We start from the raw sequence: 13,971 nt of genomic DNA on the forward strand, positions 1-13,971 counted from the left end.
AAATACAAATAGATGGTATTGTACAGTAATTTTATGAGCTATGAAAAGCCATTAATTTGCAATTGTACTGGTTTACTGCCTATTGAGGTCTACATGAGTTCTCCAGAAGGATAAATTAAGCAAAACTACTGTCACTCAGACTTTCCAATTAAAGGCTAGCAGAGCTCACTGCCACTCCTGTTTGTGCAGTTACAACAGAGAAACAATTACTGATAAGGTAAGATACAATCCCAGCCACTAGATACACTCTATTAAAACCTGGATATAGCACTAGCCTGTCCTAAAATCCATGCTTATCAAATGCACATTGTTCAAGCATGCCGGACAAGATATATTAAAATCAGAGGATACACCCAGTATATTATGGAGTCTTTTTTATAGAGATCTCTTCTGAATCTAAGTACTCCAAAACTCTCCTTAATTTGCAAAGAGAAAAGGGGAAAAAATTGTCAGACATACACAAGGAGATGCTGAAAATCTTTCACTAGTATCATAAATTATTATCTCAGGAATGTTTTGTATAGAAATACCCTTATATATATTTAGAAAAAGATCTTCATGCAAACCCTTTAGCAAAATTACAAATTTGGTTGATTTGTTTTGGTAAGTTTAGTGGCTTATAAAACCTTACCTGAGGTTAACTTTCTAAAGAGATAGTGAAGGGCTTAATAAACGCTCTTCATTTCACCCTATTAAGACAAAAGCTCTAAGGTAACAAGGACACCAGACCTGCCTTAATTCCTTCTAGCCTTCAGCACTGTATGATAGAGCCTGTAATCTTTTTTTTTTTGCCAAAACAAAGATGAAAACAAACAAACAAAGGTGTTTATCTGCAAAATGGAGACAACTGTATTTGCACTTTCTCAGATACAAGTATACAAGTATAACTCCATTACTTGAATGTTTTCAGCAAGTTTTCAATGTATGGCTTTTAACCATAAAGTATTGAACACAATCAGAGGACTGGAATGTGAGGAGGCTCTTCTATGAAGACAAGCTGAGAGGGTTGGGATTGTTCAGCCTGGAGAACAGAAGGCTCTTGGGAGATCTTATATCATCTTTAAGTCCCTAAAGAAGCCTACAAGATAACTAGAGAAGGATTTTTTACCATGTAGATGTAGAGATAGGGCAATAGGGAACGGCTTTAAGCTGAAGGATGGTACGGGTTTAGATTAGATATTTGGAAGAAATTCTTTACTGTGAGGCTGGTGAGACATTGGAACAGGTTGCCCAAAGAAGTTGTGGATGTCTTATGCCTGGAAGTGTTTAAAGGCAGGTCAGATAGGGCTCCAAGTAAAACCTTGTCCAGTGGAAAACCTGCTCATGACAGAGAGGGTGGGGAAATGGATGAATCTGAAGGCTCTTTTCAATCTAAATCACTCTATGACTCTATGTTTCCATTACCTACTACTCTAAAAGTAGTCAGAAATATTAAAAGTCTTGAGATTTTATAAGACATTTAAACCCAAACTTCTGGCATTAACAAACTTGTGACATTTTGCATTCATTAGGGTATCAAATGTCTTTTAGGATGGCAGAATACTTGGAATGTCACTGTTCCATGGGGTGAGACAAACGTACGACAAAATTTGTTTTGAAACAGGGAGGAGGCAGGCCAGAGAAGCCCATAACTCGTGTACAGAATATTAAGTAACTGCACACTTTTCATACTTCACAAGGCAAGAAAGAAACACTTAGAAATTTTACACATATACTAAGAAACGATGCTTATGCTTTCCATTAAGTATCCGTATCAGATTACTGATATTAGTAACAAGCAAAGTTTTATAGAAGAAAAATTAGTATCTTCTGCAAAGACCAGAGATAGAACATTGCCATTTACACCTTCACCCACCCTTTGCAGCTGGGAATATAATGCTACATGTATTTCAATTAAGGTTTTTTTTTACATCAGAAAAACAGGCAGGAGCTTAGTACCACACTCTGGAAGGGCTACCAAAATATTGTAAAAGTGGTTCATTGCAGTATGCAAGTTCCTAATGTTGGACAATCTCAGAACTAAAGAGGGACTCTAGTTTTCTTCAAATATAAGCTTTAATGGTTGTAGAAAAAATAGTATATGCTGAATTCTGTACATCAGATGGATTAACTTGCAAGTTAACTTGGTTAACTTGCAATTAGCAACTAGCTTGCTAACTGCATACAGCTGGTCTCACTGCTCATGCCAAATTTGGGGTGTAGAGCCCAGATATTCTGTTACATTTGCTATGTGCAGAAGTTCAAATCATCACAGTTTTCAATCGCTTGTACTAGTATTACCAGTCAAGAGAAGACCAGTGTTTTCTTATTCTAGAATACTCTAAGATGCTTTTAAAGCCCAACTGTAAATACTGTTTCCTTTCCAAACTCTGTTTGGAAACTTTGTTTTCCTACAGATTTTCTAGGAAGAATGAATAGGTTGGAAAGTAGTATTTTGAAGCATTCTTTTTATGTCCTGAAGGAATTTACATGCCCAAATCAGATTGCTGGCCCCCATATTGTTCATTAAGAATAACAAAATACCAGACGTTGCTGAAAGTTGCTTCAGGGTTTCACAGTGTAAGCTTTTGTTCCTTGCAATTAACAGTAGTGCTGGACTTTCTGGGACAACCACTCAAAGGCCTTGTTTACGCCCGAAAGTTCGTGCTATCACTGCTTCCACAAGGTTCTGTTGTACGGTACGAAGACAAAGCTTCGTCAGCCTTCAGCGTAAGGCACAACTTCAGCTCCACATATTTGTGCACATAACTACTTTCGGGTTTGTAAATCCGCAGGGGAGGCCTGTGGTTGCTGCCAGGGGAAAGCAAAGCCCGTGCCGGGGCTGTCGGGGTGCCGCCGGGGCGGGCGGTGTCTCGCCCTGCAGCGGGCCGCCGCCAAGGGCTGCGCGGAGCCGCCTCTGCCCGGCCTCCATCCGCCCGCCCGGGAACGGCTGGGAAAGGCTGCGCTGCTCAGAGAGGGAGAAGAGGGCCGGCGGTGGAGGACGGGTACCAGCCCGGGATCGCGGGCAGGGCTGCGCTGTCACGGCGGCAGCAAAGGCTCCCAGCGCGGCGCAGGAGAGCGCCCTGCCCGCACGGCCGGGGAGGGAGGGCGGGAGGAGGAGACACCCCCCGCCTTTATCGCTCGCACCGCACCGGGGTGTGCTGGCCCTCGGCACCGCAGAGGAGCCTTGTCGGGGGACAGCGACTCGCAGGAGCCCTCCTTATCCTGCCCCAGCAGACTCTGTCCCGCGGACGGCGCCCCGGGGCTGCAGCCCGGCCCAGCCCCCCCCGAGGCCGATTCCGTGCTCTCGGCTCTTCTCCCCGCCGCGGCGCCCGACTTGGTTCAGCCCGGGGCAGGCGCTAGGAATAAGCCCTGTCCCCTTTGAAGAGCCTCGGTTCAGGCTCGCCTCTTCCCTCCCACCGCCGCTGCGCACTGCTCGGTGCCGACTGGGCCCTCCCGCCGGGGCGGCTCCAGCGGCTCCGGCTCCACAAGTTCCTGCTGCCCGTGCCCCGGTGCGCGCGAGGCTGGCCCGGCCGTCGGGGGCGCCCGGCGGGAGCAGCGGGAGCGGCGGCGGGAGCGGCGCCGGGAGGGGCGGGAGGAGGGCTGTCGTGCGGGAGCCGCCGATGCCGCTGTGAGATGGCATCATTCTGCGCGGCGGCGGCGGCGGAGCGCGGCGCGGAGGGGTGAGGAGCCGCGGCGGCGGCGAGGAAGCGAAGAAGAAGAAGAGAGAGGTGGGAGGAAGGAGAAGGAGGCGGCAGCAGCTGTGAGGCTGCGAGCCACGGTAAGGGCACGAAAGAGGCTGTGCCGCAGCCGCTTCGGTTTGCGGCGTGGCCCGGCAGAAGACGGCTGCCGTCCCCGCCGCCGCTCGGCCGTGGGCAGCCGGGGGGGTGGGCGCTGGACGGGCGCGATCTGCCCCTGTCACCGAGGGGCGGGGAGGGGGGAATGGGCGTGGGGGCTAAAATGGCGAAGGGAGCCGTAGTGAGGTCTCGGTCTCTCCTTTCCGGCACTTCCACTGGTCGCGCCCCTCGGGCTGTGCTGGCGGGGGGCGGCGGCTGTTGCTTCTCCCCTCCCGGTGCCCCACACCGTGTTCGGAGAATTGCTGTTTCCCTGCCTTCTCCCACTCTGGCTCGCGTCTGGACAGGGCTGAGGGCCGCTGGGCCCGCACCTGGCGAGGGGAGGGAGGGTCGGGGCTGTGTGAGCCTGTGTCGCTATGGGGCGGGGGGACAGGGAAGGGGAGTGTCGCCGGTGTCCGGTGTCAGGCGAATAACCTTGTTTATTCCAGTCTGCGGCCTTTGCGAGGGTGACTGAGGGCTGAGTCGTGACCTGTGTCAACGCTGAGTGGATTGCGAGAAGCATTAGTGTCCAGGTCTCAGTGAGGCAGCTTCACGGCCGGCCCCGGCTTGCTTATGTGCGGGGTGAAATCAAAGGAGAAGGATATACCTCCGTTTCTGTTCACCTTCCTTTGGTGAAGCCGGGGAGGGAGGAGGTGAGGAGCCGTGTTCCCTCCCCGGTGCGCTGCTGTCGCCCTCACGGTGCCAGGGCACCCGACTGGGTGTTTTCCAGTAGCGTTCAGGTTATCAGTGTCTGCTCGTCCCTCGGGGTCCCTGTGATGGGTGTTTGGCTGAGCAGACTGTGCCAACTGAAGACCTCAAAAGACCTGTTTGTGTCGTTTATCTTTGTTTATGTTGTTGCAAAATGTTACAACTCAGTTTGTTTATTTACTTGATTTTATTTGTAGTTGTTTTATTTTTGGAACGATACCAATTCTCATCCCAGTTTAACTAGGATGATCTAGCTCTGCTTCCAGATCTATAAATGTTTAAACTGTACATCAAAGAGGGAAAAGGACTTAACACTATCTAATCATTTTAGTGGGAGCTCTTCAATGTTTGGTCGAAACTGTAAAAAGAGTCTTCATATTTCAGTTGCATTTCCACAAGGCAGCTGTGCCTTATAAAAAGTAATCAGGATGCTGTGCATTGAAAGAAACTCGCATTATGCAAGTTTAATAACACTGCTTTACTAGGGGACGCAAGCACTGACTGCAGGTAGCTGGGTTATATATGGTCATACGTGTGAAAAACAATATGATCTTCATAGCAAAAAGTCTACTCCTAAAATTGGTATACTGGTTTAATCTCTTCAGTACAGAAACAAAGGGACTGGTGTTGGCTGTGATAATGCTTTACTAACTTGGACTGCTGGTATATTTTTTAAAAATTTGCTATGCTGCCTTATCTGACTCTATGTTGGTCAAGGTATAGCTAAATAACTATTTGTGGTCAAATTAAATACTAATAAAGATTAAAGAAATTTACTTAGAGAAAAAATCTGAACATTTCTTTATCCTTTTGAGAAAAATTTTACAGCCGCAGAAGCACAATTTACCTGGATTCATGACAAAGATGCTTTCAAATGGGGCAACTAGAAATACTTTTGATTGATGCTGCTTGTGAGCTTGTGGGTTTAGAATCCTTTGTTGCCTCTTCAGTGTGTACTTTGAACTATATTTTAAAGGTCTAGTCCTGTAAGTGCTTCCAGCTTAATACTACCCGTAGACTTTCCTCAACAATACTGTAGAGTATTTCCCCTAAATACACAATTATACTTGAAAGCTTGAGAGCTTTGGGACTGATTTATTCTCTTGGTATGGAACACTTTATTACCAAAAGAATATGGATTTTTTTTGTTGTTGTTTGTAAAATAGTTTGCATTTGTTGCTAAATATCAGTGAAAAAACCACTCTAAGCCAGCTAGTATGTTTTTGTAAAAAGAGTTTTCAATGAAGTTTAAATAACTATTTGCCTACAAGTGCTTCTTAAATCACAGGCATACTGATGGAGTTCAGAGCCAACCCCTTTTCATGAGTCTCTGGAACCTTTGGAAGAAGGAGAAATGTTTGCTGGTTTTACTGCTTTTTGTCTTCCTTTTCATCTTTCAGTATGAAGTTGGAAATTTTGATAAGTTGGAATTTCTGCCCACTTCCCTGTTGTTTTTCATGAAAGAATGTGTGTGGGGAAACAGATTCCTTCTGGGTTTTGAACAGGAAGAATCAGGAGTAAGGATCTACAACAGGGAGTTGGTATCATATTCAGTTTCTTTGTGCTTCCTATGCCATTAAAACATTAGACTTGAAAACTAAGGTGCCATGATCAAAACATCATGACCTAAGCCAAATCTGTTAATTGGAAATGGCTTCTCTTTATGCACTTAAAGCAAATACTCATTGTTAGCTTAAAAAAAATCTCTGCAACCTAAATCCCCCACAAAAACCCCCAAGTTCATTTTAGAATTGAGTTGAGATAGTGGAGTGTGAAGGCTAGGTGAGGTAATGGATGGAGTGATAAAGAAAAACAAATGCTTACTGCAAGCTGTCTTTAAGTGATTCTTGTAAGTTACTTTTTACTGTGTTAAAAGGACTCTTTGCAAAGACTTAAGAGGAATGAAGCTGCTGATAAAAATGTTTTATCTTTTAAGCAAGCATTGTACTGCACTTGTGCTTCTGCCCAGTGTAACATTCACCTGAATTAAAAAAAAATAAAAGAAAAACCCCTTCTGGCTCTGCCAGAAAATCAGTTGCGTAGTGACTCAAAATCAGAAAAACTTCTCCAGTGTGCCTGTAATAAAGTGTGTAAACTGGGGCAGGATTCCCCAGTTTCTATGGTAGTGTCATTTTAGCAAAAATCCTGTTATTTTTCCTGTCCTTGCGAAACTTGTAAACCAAAATTGCTGAACTCTTGCTTTGAATTTTGAGTTATGCAATACATAGTGCCTCTAAGAATCTTCTAGATTCTTAGGTCTGTGTGCCAGTGCAGACAGTAGGAGCTGGTTTCATTAAGGTGCTTCTTTCAAAGTTTGTTGCCATTGCATCAGTAGGCCACTTTCTGTGTTGGTGTTCAGATTTAGTGTAGTATGCTGGAGCTCTCCTGTGGTTACATGGAGTGGCCATAGGTAAGGATCATGGGAAATACTGGGGGTCTCACCTCTGTTTTCGTGAAGCAAAATCATATAGCTGGAAGGGAAAACCTGCTCTTCTTACCAGCAGGAGTTGTGAGCGTCCAGAAGAGGCGTTCTAAAGACATGTAAAAAAGAACAAGTCTTAGAGTGGTACACTTTCCTTCCCTGCCCTGCTCCTCTCCCTGCTAGAACACTGACGAGCCATAGTTTTGGCTAAAATTGGCTAATACTTTTAAGAGAGAGCAAGAGGGAGTTTTTGTTTTTAATTGCTTTTTGTGAGTGAAAAGCTCTGATTATTGCTGCTTGGAGGACAGAGTATTGCTGTCTTTGAGGACCTGCTAGTTTAATTAGAAGTGTGTTTAAGTTTAGCTCTGTTTTGCAAGTGTAGTGTTGCTTTACAGAGAAACCCTGGAGATTCCAAGAAAGCAATCAGCTGCCAGAGTGGTTATAGGATGTCAGAATTGTTTACAGGAGAGAGTGCTAGGTTTGTGTTGGGTTTTTTTCTTTAATTTCTTAGCATTGCAGGAAAAGTATGTCAGGAAAACCTTTAGGTTTCTGTTACATGTAGGTCTTACTAATTATTGCACTTATAGTAAGAAGCAATTGATCACTGCAGGTTTACATCACTGTACTGCTGTAGTTCTATAGCAGCCTATGTATGGCAAAGAAACAATTATATTTTAATTTATTCTCTCCTCAGACAGTGCTGAGGATTATGTAAATTGTTAATCTAATATACAGTTTGATAATTCAGTACTATCAAAAAAATAACTTTTAAAATCCTGTTAAAAGAGATATAACATAAATTTTACTGGTTTTGAAGAGTCAACTGAAATTTAGTGAGCTGATTGTGTTACTGTATAATGGTTTTTGACTAAAATAAAGTCATCAATAAAATTGGAGTAAAGCATGTGTTTAACAAAGCAGATTAATGAAGATTCCAAAAGTCTTCGGTTTTTATTAAGCACCATTTTTCTTTTCATTGGAGTGTTAGATATTCTTATGTTCTGCTTTGAGTGGCTAGCATCTAAGCATATTTAAATGTAATCAGTTCAAAACCTGAAGACTTTTTTTTTTAAGTAAAATTATCTGTCACACAGTAGGACAGTCTCTTTATTTGTCTTCTGTGTAAATGACATTGAGAATGCAAATGCATATTAGTAACTGACCACTCAAGTAGTTCAAACAGCATAGATTTACTCCTGTCTACTTTGATTCTATTAGGATTTTAGGCTTATTTTGCAGGAAATTGTCTTGAAGATAGAAGAAAGCAATTTAAAAACTGATGAGAAAGAGACAAATTGTGAAAAATAGCAGCAAAATAATTCTGGTTTATGCATTTAAGTACCTTCACCTTTCAGCCTGAAGTGGGCAGAGGAGAGCTCTCATCTGTGCTTCTGTGAGCATAGATAGCAGTAAACAGGATACTCTGCACACATTTCTCATTACTGGGGTTTTTAACCCAGATCTTTTGCTATAAGCTCTAAATGGAGCAGGAGATTAGCAGAAGAATCCTTTAAAAAAGGAAGCAACTAAAAACTTTTATCTGTTCCTCATACAGATAGGTGAAAAATATAAGAGAACTTTGAATTGTATATGCATTTCAAGGTAGCCAGCAATTTCTCAGTATAAATCAAATCAAATGAGTTCTAGTTTTAGAATGGGCTAAAATAAACAGGAAAGATAAAGTTGATAATCTGTACAATTACACAATATGCTTTGGCATTAGAACTGAAAAAAATAGCACATGTCCAGTTTTGAAACAGAGTGCTGTGGTAGTTCTTGAGAAATTCAGAATGACTTTGTTGTTTGTAAGGATTCTTCCATTCGTTTTCTGCTGATCAGATCAGGATACCTTAGTCTTGAAAGTTGACCTTGTTTTTACTGACTGGTGTACTAAAATTACATACACAGTCCTCTCTTGTATTTCTTAGCATCTGTGATGACATAAAATTATGTTTGTAAACATAATAATTAAAAAGCAAAATAAAATATAAGAGGAAAGCTCAGTAGAAGATAAAGAATAATAGGATTGGCAAACTTCCTTTTTTTTCCTCAGGTTAGAAGTGTGGAAATTGTTTCTTCTTAAATTTCAGTACCCTTTTTACCTCCATTCTTGGCACAATTTATTTTGTACTTCCAGCTATCTTCATACAGTGTTATCTTAGAAAAAAAAATCACTTTTCTTACTTTGTAGCTGAAAAGATTTTGGGCTTTAAAAAAAAGAAAAAATAAAATTGTATTTTGACTTCAAGATGCCAGTTACAAGGACAGGAGAAATTCAGTTAGTATTGAAAATCTGGTGGACAACTGATATCTGTGTGTCATTCCAAAATAAAATAAATCCCTGGCTGAATGTCTTGTAAGAGGTTGCTGACAAAATGTTGTAATGGGATGGTGAATTAAACTGCATTGTTAATGGAATAGCTGTGGGAAAGAAAACTATTTGGAATCTTAGTTCATAGTGTGCTAAAATGTCTTCTGCTAATGAACTGCCAATATCTTTAGGTAGTGAAATTATTGAGTAATGAAAGTTGAACCTTCAGATAGAAATAACAGTGGGTAGTGTAATATTTAGTGATAGGTACATTTTTTGTGTTGACATAGGAGACCTAATGTGTGTTGGAAGGAGTAGTTACAAGTATTCCTCATAACGAGGTGCAATGAAGTATTTGGTAACAAGAACCAAACATAGTTAAGAATTGTTTTATGAAAATGTCACATCAGGCATGGAGTGAAAAACTAAGTATTGCAATGTATTCAGAATATAACGTATATGAGCTAACATGCTATTTTTATATTACTTTTATAAGCATATTTGTCACTCTTCTATGGTGAATAGTTTTGGGAATCTCTCAAATCTTTTACAAATGAAATGTTGGATTTCTTTGTTGTTTGTATTCAGTTTTGATCAGGAAGATATAACTGTTCGAGGAGAAAACTATCAGGGTAGCACAGCTTCTGTGCAAATAAAATGAAAAATGTTGTTAATTTTTAGCATTATAAAAAATGGGGAGGTCTCTAGCAGAGGCCCATAGAACCATAAATATTAAATATATTAAATATAAATATAACTTTCCACCTATGCTTTTAATCCTGTGTCGTACAACTAAACACATAGATATTAGAGCACACTTTGAAAAGTTGAGAAGGGTAGTTATATTCAGATTGAGGTTGACTGATGATTCAAAATAAGGAATAAATTGTTATAAAGGCAAGGAGAAAGTGCATTGCTAAGAAACGGATTTTAATGAGAAAGATCATGCAGATTGTACTTAAGTGCATAAGCTAAATGCGTTTTAAAATACTTTCTAAGTGCAAGGTAATCTAGACTGCCCAGTGTAGCCTTTTTTTTTTTTTTTTTTTTTTTTTTTTTTTTTTTTTTTTTTAGTTTGTTTATGTTTTGGTTTGTTTTTTTTTGGACTATAACTGTCAGGGATAGCCTACTTTCAGAGTTGGTTGTTGTTCTTGTCTCTTTTGTATAAATCTATCATGCTGGTTGCTTCTATTTCAAAGCTTTAAAGGCCATAAGAAACCAAAATTGATTAAATAAATCTTTATTAGCAGAGACATACACTTTGGGCTTATTTTTCCTGCATGTTTGAACATTTTGTGTTTCAATCCATTCCTGATAACAGAGGGGAACTAAGAACATTTTCCCAGATGTTTAGTGACCCTCTACAGCTTAAAGACTGGTATTTTCAAAGATTGATATAGAAGATGTAGGAATAGACTAAAGAACAAAACAGATGATGTCGTCATGCCACTGTTTATGTGCACAGTGCATTCCTAGTTTAAATGAATGCTTTGTGTATTTTTTCAACTTTTCCTGCCCTGGGTTGAAAGCTGTTCAACTGGAGAAGGCACAAAAAAAGACAAGGCAAGAGGAGCAGAGATTCATGTGGAAGAAGACTTAGAGAATGACTAAGCGTCTTTAATACTCTTCAGGCCAAAGGCCTGTGTGTTGACCACATCATGCAAGTGTGTGTTTTCTGGGTAGAGGATGCTGGAGATGCTTTTCTCTTGCTTGTCTTTCCTCTAATATCTACCCTCACAAGTCCCTTGAAAATCAACCTGAATAACTTGGACATCCTTCAGTGGGAAGCTGGTCTTTTCTGTGCACTTTTTGTAGCCACCTGGTTTCAAAGCAGTGTTGCTCTCAAGGATAAGCTGGTAGTCATTTTAAGTTTTATAGCTTAGTCTTTAGCTTTTCACTAGAAAGGATACTGATCTTCATGAAAATGTGTTTTCTTTCACTGTTGCTTTTGTAATGATGAGTTAAACTTAATAGTAAGGTATTATTGTGGTCCAGTAGTGGCCCTTAAGAAGTCAAACTTTGTGCCCTTCTGGTAGGACTTTTGTTTTATTAATTTGCATGTTCTCAATTTGTGATTATTTTTGTAGGTAAATTTTGGAATCAGATTAACTCAGATTAAAATTGGATTGGAAAATATTTAGCAGAAACAGGCAGCTCTTTGTTTTGGGAAGTGAGAATTATTCATCAGCTTAGAGCCTTGGTAAAGATCAAGTTCAGTTCTCTAGCACTGAAGGGCTGTTTTTGAAAAAGTAAGCAACAGTGCTTGGCTGAATGCTCTCAGGTAGAAATAGGTAAGATTAGTGCAGTCTGTGACTGGAAGTAGGACAGACATGTTTTAGTGTTTTAACACTGCTGAGATTGACAGCTGGAAAGAGCCTTGCATAGCACTTTTAAAAAATCAAATATTCAGAGAAAAGAGAGTGAGAACATGCAGTGAATTCTACTTATACCTCTTTGAGCTATTTTTTGAGATAAAGTTACTGGTGAGAGGTGGATCACATCAAATGTCTTACTGACAAAAATTGTGCAAAACCCTTTCTGCCACTTTCTCATAGCACTGAGTGGGCTTCTCTTTCCCTCTTGGAATTGTTGTTTTTTATGACTTACCAAAACAATGTGGAGACTGGGAAACTATTTTGTGGAGCAATGTATTTCCCATTATTGCTATTCCTTAGTCAAATCCCATGAAAACATAGTGGAGGGGATGTAACAGTAACAGCGGCACTCTTGGTTAACATCTTTAAAGTCCTTCCATGTTTGCTAATTTTGCTGTGGCTGCAGTAGAGATGTGTTTACACCAGTCAAAGGTATTGTAACTAATAAGGTGGTGCTGACAGGCACAGATTCCTGTGAGTGGATTTTATAAGCTATCTGGGCACTCTTGGTATGTGCTCAGGCTCTCTGCCTGTTTGGAAGCTCACGCTTCTCCATTTTCCATGTGGTTAAAATAGGTTGCCTATATAGTTTAATATGGAAGTGCCTGTATGGAACAAGGGGTAAAGCTTTCTGTTTGCAGTGTAGCTACACTAAAATCTGCCCATATTTTAACAACCTATCTTAATATATTGCTTTACATTGCTCTTGATGCAAGTCTGATGAGCAATAATTTATACTAAGCATTAGGATTATCCATAACAGAAGACAACTCAGAAAGGCTTGTGTAGCTGGCATGTTACATGTTCTGGCAGATATGAGAACTATTCAGGTAAATATTAGAATTAAGGAGAAAATATTCTTCCCTGATTTCTTGACATGTGTGTTGGCCTTTAACTACTGTTGTTCTACTAAGAAACCTGTAAGTTGTTTACTCTGTTTGTTTCACTGTGTGTGTGTTTTTATCTGTAAGAGATATCTGTGGTATTCACTGTGGTATTTTTCATTATTTGACATTGTGGTAGGACAATGTCAAATTGGTAGAAGCATCACTGTGATTAAGATTCACAAGCAGTGCGTATACCGTAAATATTTTGCTGTAAGTTGCTCTGTAGCAATGGAACTAGGTTCCATACAGACTTTTCCTACAATTACAATTCTTTGCTTCATGTGCTGTTCTAGACCTTTCTTACTTGTAAAAAAGGCACCATGCACTGCTGCAGCTCAGACTGATTCAGAGCTTTCTGTGGTGTTTGTGTAGCTTTTAAGTCAGGCAGCTTAGAGAGCCTGAGCTCACGCTACAGCCCTTTGCTCAGCAAGCACATGAAATTGTGTCTCTTTCCTCTGCTATGCTATTGAACTTTGTGAAACTCATGGGAACTGAGTTTTTCAGATGTTACTTCTCAGTTTATTTTAACTGAATCTGGTGGTGTACAGATTCACTTAAAGGGATGGAGATGAAAGGAAGAGGGGGAAGAGGCAGGTGGACAGTATGAGTCATGCATATGATATTTGCTTGGGAAAACAAGGCTAAAAAGGTCCAAGTATGAGGCAGAACAGAACAGGCAGATGTGTGCAGTGGAATCATAGTCATTTGTCTAGCCTCTTGCATAACACTCAGAAATACAGTTTTTTGTAAACTTCTGTAATGGTACTATAATTTTTCTTAGACCCCTATAGGAGGCTGGTAAAAGTTATGTATAGTGCGCTGGTCAATTCTGCAGCATTTGTTGCAATGGTCAGGGAATGTACTCGAAAAAATTGCAGAAAATATTTTCTGTATATAGCTTGCTCTCCGTATCAATAGGAGTAGATGAAGATTTGGTTTCTGAGGTGGAGGGGTAGAAAACACATATAGCTTGGCTTAAGAAAGATGAATACAGTAATATTTATATCACACCCAGTGTGAAGAATGTTAGAATTTGTCCAAAGGATGAGTGGAGAGCATGACTTATGAGGAGCAGCTGAGGATATGTTTGTTTGTTCAGCTTAGAGAAGACGAAACGGAGAGGTGACGTCATTGCTGTCATTGACTTCCTTATGATGGGGAACAGATAAGGAGGACCTGATCTTCTGGTGTCCAGTGATAGGAGGTGAGGGAATTGCGTAGAACTGTTTGAGTTTGGTTGGTTAGTAAGAAGTTCTCCACTGAATCATGGAATGGTGTATGTTGGAGAGGATCTCAAAAGTGGGCTCAAGCGCTGCAACAAGCTCCCTAGGGAAGTAGTCATGGCCCCAAGCTGTCTGTTTGCAGGAATAAAACAGAGTACAATATTTCAATTGGCAGGGACCTACAGTGATCATGTAGTCCACTTGCCTGAGCAGTTCAGGGCTGACAGCAAGGT

At 40.9% G+C, this 13,971-nt stretch overlaps 1 protein-coding gene across 3 annotated transcripts in view; it reads left to right on the forward strand.

The window, feature by feature from the left end:
• The first annotated feature begins 3,125 nt into the window (after positions 1–3,125).
• WWP1 (WW domain containing E3 ubiquitin protein ligase 1) overlaps positions 3,126–13,971 on the forward strand; it is a 59,592-nt gene continuing 48,746 nt past the window's right edge. For all 3 annotated transcript variants that reach the window (XM_066332986.1, XM_066333004.1, XM_066332994.1), the window contains exon 1: positions 3,126–3,760. The gene's annotated coding sequence lies outside the window, so the exon portion shown is untranslated. The remainder of the gene's footprint in view (positions 3,761–13,971) is intronic.

The sequence above is a fragment of the Sylvia atricapilla genome, chromosome 1, assembly GCF_009819655.1.
Source record: "Sylvia atricapilla isolate bSylAtr1 chromosome 1, bSylAtr1.pri, whole genome shotgun sequence".
In the NCBI taxonomy this organism is placed as follows: Eukaryota; Metazoa; Chordata; class Aves; order Passeriformes; family Sylviidae; genus Sylvia; species Sylvia atricapilla.